The following is a 6,906-nucleotide window of genomic DNA, read 5'->3' as shown; positions in this document are numbered from 1 at the left end:
TGGAGTTGAGCCACACTCCTGTGTTATTGCAATTATGCAGATCAAAGCAAAATCAAGTCAAGATATTTTAAAACATAATTCCCATAATGTCAAAATTTTTGAAGATTTACTGCTTCTTGGAAACAAGTAACTAAAGCAGGGGACGGTAATAGTTGGAATTTTACAGAAGCAACTCAGGGTTTGTTTCTCCAGGACAGCCTGAGGCACAAAATGTTGCAAAAAAACAGATTCTCGTTCTTTTATTGAACAACATATGAATAGAAATATGTGGAAATGCTTGCAACGCTTTCTCCTCTCACACATTATTCAGTAAAGTCCATGTGCAATACAGCTGTTAATGGACATAATCACTCAGAACAGTTGACCAGTAGGTGCAAAGTAGGGGATGGCAGAAGTAGCTCTCCATTTTAACCAGTGTCAGTGCTGCCACTCGCAGCTTTTTTAATATGTGTGCCAGAATGAATGGCCTGGATGATTTTGTTAAAGGCTGCTAAAAGGGATATGTTGAGGTAAAATGGTAAAAGCAATAAAGGTCTGTTGTATATTCTAAAATAAAAGCTCAGCTATTGGCAAACAGCATTGTGCACCTTTTTATATTTTTCATGAGTTTGAAAGAGGGTAAAATTATTTTCTCTATAAATATTCAAAACAGAGCAGTTATACTTTTCAAACACTGAAAACATATCTTGCAGATATTCTCTTTAGACCCCTCTAATCCAGAGCACCGCAGTCCTTCCCAGATTTAATTAGCCAAAATCCATTCTCCACAATAAATACTTGCACAAAATGTAGTCGTGTGAAGGAAAATCTATCTAATGCTCCCAATTAACACCACAAGTAATAATGGAGACTTTTACCAGTTATTTATGAACAACATTCAGATCCCCGTTAATATAAAGCTATTTTAGCCACGTTGAAGTTTAAATAAATTCATCTGTATGATGGATGAAAAACAAAGACCCAGATTTGCTTTAAAATATACCTCTGTATCACTGTTTAGTCTATTAATGGATCAATCCTAGCAATCATGAACTCTTCCCTCACTTTAATTGTTTTTCCTGTTTTTAACCTTGGCAAGCTCACAAAGTGTCACTGAATGGAGTCATGATTCATGCGTTTGCACTTCCTAACACGTTTATCTTCCTTGCAGTCCTTGGAGGGTTTTACGGACGCTGAGATGTCTTGTAAATCAAGGGTTCCTGTATTGCTTTTATATGGATTGTCAGGGTCATAATGTTGGGAGAGACGATAAGACAGAAAGCAGATACTCCTTCTCGACTCATTCATAGAACATCTTCACAGATGCATTTTCCCAGCCCATACTTTGGATCTGTTAATATAAACACAAAGTTCTCTGTGAAAACTTAATGCAACTCACTCCTTAGAACCAATTTAGCGATTTGTTTTCGAACATGCAAGGGTTATTTCTTAATGAGAAAAACACTGGGTCATGATTACCTTTAACTATTTGGTAATTTGGGGAGAACATGATGCATACGTTCAGGACAATGTTTCTTAATTCACTTTCCTTTTTGTTTTAAGATTTTCACTCTTGACACATTATGTTAATTTATTTTCTTGTCAGGCATTTTATTGTTAAAACTAGGACTGAATTATTGTGAAAAAGTTTGCATTGAAGCTGAAATAAACTCATTAAAAGAATAGTACACCCAAAACATGATTAGCCTTCATTTTCTACTCACCCCCATGCTGAACAACACTCTGGAGTACTTTTTTGATATCTCAAATGCATCTGGAGATCTGGGAGGCTTCTTGCTGTCTGCTGACATTCAAATAATGGAGGTCTATGGTGCCCGAGGCAGAAAGGTCCATAAAAGTCCACAAAAAGCGTGTCAATATTCCTCCATACTGCTCGTCCAATGTATTCCAAGTGTCCTGAGTGGGTAGCGTCCAGAATTTACTCGAAACAAAGTCATTTAGAATGTTTTTAGAGCATAAACAGTAGTGTATAGGACTTCCTAAACGCGTGCGGATGCGAGTTCACGAGTCTACGGAAACCGCGGCAGACCAAACCAGACGAAAGTGCGCATTCAGCTCGGCAAAGAACTCATACTCTTCCTCAACACTGAAGTCCTCAGACATTTTTCTTTCGTTGTTTCTTTCTTTGCACAGGTAAACGGCACATTTCTTCTTCTACGCCTGAATTATCGGCAGAGCAGACGCTGAATGCGCACTTTCATCTGGTTTGGTCTGCCGCGGTTTCCGTAGAGTCGTGAACTCGCATGCGCGCGCATTTAGGAAATCCTATACACTACTGTTTATGCTCTAAAAACATTCTAAATGACTTCGATTCGAGTAAATTCTGGATGCTACCCACTCAGGACACTTGGAATACATTGGACGAGCAGTATGGAGGAATATTGACACGCTTTTTGTGGACTTTTATGGACCTTTCTGCCTCGGGCACCATAGACCTCCATTATTTGAATGTCAGCAGACAGCAAGAAGCCTCCCAGATCTCCAGATGCATTTGAGATATCAAAAAAGTACTCCAGAGTGTTGTTCAGCATGGGGGTGAGTAGAAAATGAAGGCTAATCATGTTTTGGGTGTACTATTCCTTTAATCAGTATTCAGTCATATTATATTTGAATCTATATTCTTTAGAAATATTTTCCACATGGGGAAAGATAAAAAGCTACGCCACTTTTCTGAGGTTGTTGGTTATTTTTACTATAAAAGTCCTGTGAACTTCTCCTTCCATAAGTTGGCATTAATCTGTTACTTTAGGATCCTCTAAAATTCTGCAGACTTTGATGAAGCCTGCCTTCTGGGATTTGCTCCCATTCTGCCACAAGAGCATTAAGAAGCTCAAAAATAAGAGATGAAGGAAATGGCTCTTGGTGATGTTGGTTGAATTTGACTTTAAAGAACGCAGTTTTAAAACAGGAAGTTTTTTTTTTTCAACACGGCATTGACAGAAATACCTTAAAATGGCCGATTATGACTTTAACTCTTAAAGGGGAAATCAGAGTATTTAAAAAATCCATTCAGTTTATTTATAAAATGTAAATTCACAACACATGTCCTCTCAAGGCACTTTACAGGGACAATTCAATCAGATCATTAAGTCAGACTGGGTCATAGGAAAACCCGCTGATTAAATTGAGTCATGAATGAGCATGCACTCTGATCATGCATGCAGCGACTGTGGAGAGGAAAAATCTCTTTTTAACAGAAATAAATCTGTAGCAGAACCAGGCTCAGTGTGAGCGGCCTTCTGCGGAGGCCGACTGAGTTCAGAAGGACAGAATTAGACATAAAAATTAACATAGAAGCACTGATCTATAAACACTTTCTATGTTAGAAAAGGTAATGGTAAACTAGTGCCTCAGCTGGCTCTGTATGGGAAAGAAACTGTTAAACAGACAAGCTCTAAGCCAGTTAACAATATTTAGATATTTTTTAGGCTAATGCTATTAAAAATAAATACTTTAACTAGAGTATCATATTCACCCAGATCTATTATTGATACTATCATCACATATATGTTGGAGTCTGAGTTGGAGTCTGATACATTTATACAGAAATATGTTCCCTTTTAAGTTGTTTTTATACCTTTCATATACATTTTCAACTTCCTGCTGCAAGATAAATATTTTATTACTAAATCAAAGAACTTTGCAGCAACTGTGTGAGAAATTGGAGGCTAAAATCAGCCAGACATACAGCTTGATCAATTAACTTACTGATTCTATCCACAGTACAATTTCTGAGAAGACCGTCGTGAGCAGTAAAAATGATGGTAACCCCCGGTCTACCAAAGGGATAATAAGCTCTATAAAACAGAAACAGAAACTCTAGAAGTGTTATATAAACACCCTATGGAAATTAAAAATGTATATTACAGGTTCAGAGACAAACTAACATAAAAAAAAATAATAATTGTAAATATTACACAGGACAGATCAATGCAGCACAAGGTGACTCTAAAGGATATGGGCAGTTTTACATAAAGTCCTAAACTTTATTTAAAACTGGCGAGTTCTGACCCAATTCCTGCAATGCCATATGATGAAACACAGTCCTAAATCGCTTAAAAAAATGAGAAAACCTAAAAAGAAGATTGTGCGAGCCATGCCTTTGTCCAATTTTAATGTCCCCACCCGGCCCCGCTTCTATATAGTTGAATATATTTCAAAACGCATGTAAGATGTTTTAAACTGTAAATACCATGAATAAAAGCTCATAAAAGCAGAGCTCATTCCAATTTGTACTCCTCTGCAAACCCATAATAAAAGGGAAAAAAACACCTCATTAGTTGCAAAAAAAGGAAGACTCACTTGTACCAGCCTAAACAGTGTATGCATGGTCCCCCAGATTTGGAAGGTGCTTGATGAGAAGCGGAAAGTGTTGAAGTCCATCTCTCTTTGAAAACATCTCAAGGAGACCTGATTTGCATGTGATCCTGCTCTACATTTAGTCAATATGAAGATGTGTGGATAAATTAAAATTAATTTAATCGGATTAATCAATAGACCATAAATACCTCAAAATATGGCAGCTGATGGACCTAAAGTAAATCCCCTTTTCTCAGATAAAAGTGATTTTACAAAAATACTTTCCTGATGTTGAGACCAAATGTCAGTGATGGGACAGGAGTGACTCCCCTCTGACATCACATCCCTGCAGCAGAGTATATTCAAGAAGCTGGCGCCTATTCAACTTCCTTTTGCCAGTGCACTGCGGCGATGTAAGGCTAGACACGTCTCTTCTCAGCTAAACTCTACGCTAAGTAGCAACCAAATCCCTCCGGAGAAGTCAATTTTTTCTGGACCGAGTCAGACTACCTTTCTTAGGATTCAGAAAGAGCTGATCGTAGTGACCGTTTGTTTCATGAACCCGCCTGCTGAAGCAGATGAGAGAGAGCTTTCCAGCTCTGCTTATCCTATATCCAACTGCTAATAGAACAGCTGGGCCCAATTCCTGTTTGCTGAGGAGCTGTCAGAAGCTGGTGTCCTCTGCCCTACTGGTCCTGCCACTATTGAACCTGCGCCGCCGCTGTCTGGGCCGCCAGCTAACTGCCTTATCTAAAGGGAGACGTCCCGTATAAGGCTACTGTGTGTTATAAATTTAAGCCCTGTAAAGTTGCCTCTTGTTATTGTATCAGATTAATCTAAATCTCTTTGAGAGCTGCCTGTTGGATGAACAGACTGGACTGAAAACGGGGTCGCTGAGTCGGACTGAACCAAGCCATAAAGTCCCTTCCACTCCACTGAGCCTAAACAGTAAAATCCATCATTCCCTCTTTCCATCTGATGCAATAAGCGCTCTGCTTGGGTGAACTAGGTAGATTAGGTAGTTGTGCCAGCTACCTCATGTCCGGCATAGCATTATGGTACCACCGAAGGTTCTAGTTGCTTCTGAGATAATGGTTTTAAACTTCTGGTCACTTGGATGAGATGAGGACTCTGAATCTCTCATGCTCTACATGTCAAATGTCCCAAGTGAGTGTTGGAATCCAAGTGAATTAAATCAGAGAACTTTTTTACACATGACAGTTTCCATATTTCCCTCATAAAAAAGCGTAAAAATTGTCATGATGGGATTCAGAGTTCTAACCCACATGCAGAACACAACGGAGGCAGATGAAAAGTTTGACTGTTTATTGAAATAAATACAAGTAGTATGAGTTATGCAGAGAAACAGATCCGGGACTGGTCACACAGGGTTCTCTGTAGAGAGGGACAGTTAGGTTAGCCAGGGTGCAGTAGATCTTTGCCAGAGGAATTGTGCAGGTTTGTACCTGTGACGTGATTCAGGTTTAGCTACTGAGGAGGGGAACCGGGTTGGGTCCAGAGGCTTGAAGTTGGCAGAGGGCTAAGCAACGGCAGGGCTTGACTTCAGACTTATCAGTGTTCAGATCCAGAGTTTTCTTCCGATCCTCTTCTTGAGGGCAGGCAGGCAGGTTCAGACAACTAGATTCTTCAGGTGAGCTCCTGTAAGCCGGCAGGCAGGTTTCAGCAGATGAAACTCTTCCAGAGTTCCAGGGTTCAGTCAGGTTTCTTCCTTGGAGGCAGAGAAGACAAAAACTGATCAGGTTCAAGTTCAAGTTTCAGGGGAGTCAGAGACTCAGACAGGCTGGTTGGCTCAGGCTTTGCTAACCATAACTGGCTTAACACTCTGGCGCTGGAGTGTAGTCCCGCCGCTGCTTATATGCTGGTCTCCTGATGACTGATGGATCACAGGTGTGGTCGTAAGCTCAGCTCCAGGAGACCTAGAGGCGCCCTCTGCTGAGGGAAGGTGGACAGACCTCCAGATCCCAACAAAAATAGTAAAAAAGATTCACAACTGTTAAAAACAAATGCACAAAATAAGTTCCACATGCACGAAAGAAAGGATAAAACAACACACATAAAAATAATGGGTGCATAAAGTAGGAGAAGGATTTGGTTTGAGGTGTCACATACCTTTATTTTCTCCTGCTGTATGACTTATTAGTTTTAATAGAGTTTTTAATTATCTATAGTTGAAGTGATATTAAGGTTAACTTTAAATAAACCTAAACCTAGGAAATACTATGACGACAGGTGTCCAAGTTAATTTGCTGCAAAGGAAGGTAAAGATTAGGATTTGGCCAGGAAGTCCATAACCCTCAGAGATTTGGTGCTCATCACTGATATATTAACAAAATACTGTTGAAAACAAGCAATGGGAAGAAGAGGCTAAATATGATTATTCACATACTGGCAGTTTTCTAAAAATAAAAACCTTAAGGCTTTCTGCTTTATGATTATATTGAGGTTATTCAGGGCGGCGCTCAAAGTCAAAAGTCCTCATTTGACCTAATTTGAGAGCCAGCGGGGACATGTATGAGTTGCAGGGAAGGGGAGTGGGAGTGGGTGACCTCACACTTACATAACCGTCTCCTTGTGTATACAGATCAC

Source organism: Cyprinodon tularosa, unplaced genomic scaffold (assembly GCF_016077235.1).
Source record: "Cyprinodon tularosa strain WSP-4 unplaced genomic scaffold, ASM1607723v1 ctg38, whole genome shotgun sequence".
Classification (NCBI taxonomy): domain Eukaryota; kingdom Metazoa; phylum Chordata; class Actinopteri; order Cyprinodontiformes; family Cyprinodontidae; genus Cyprinodon; species Cyprinodon tularosa.
Note: the sequence above shows the minus strand (reverse complement) of the source record.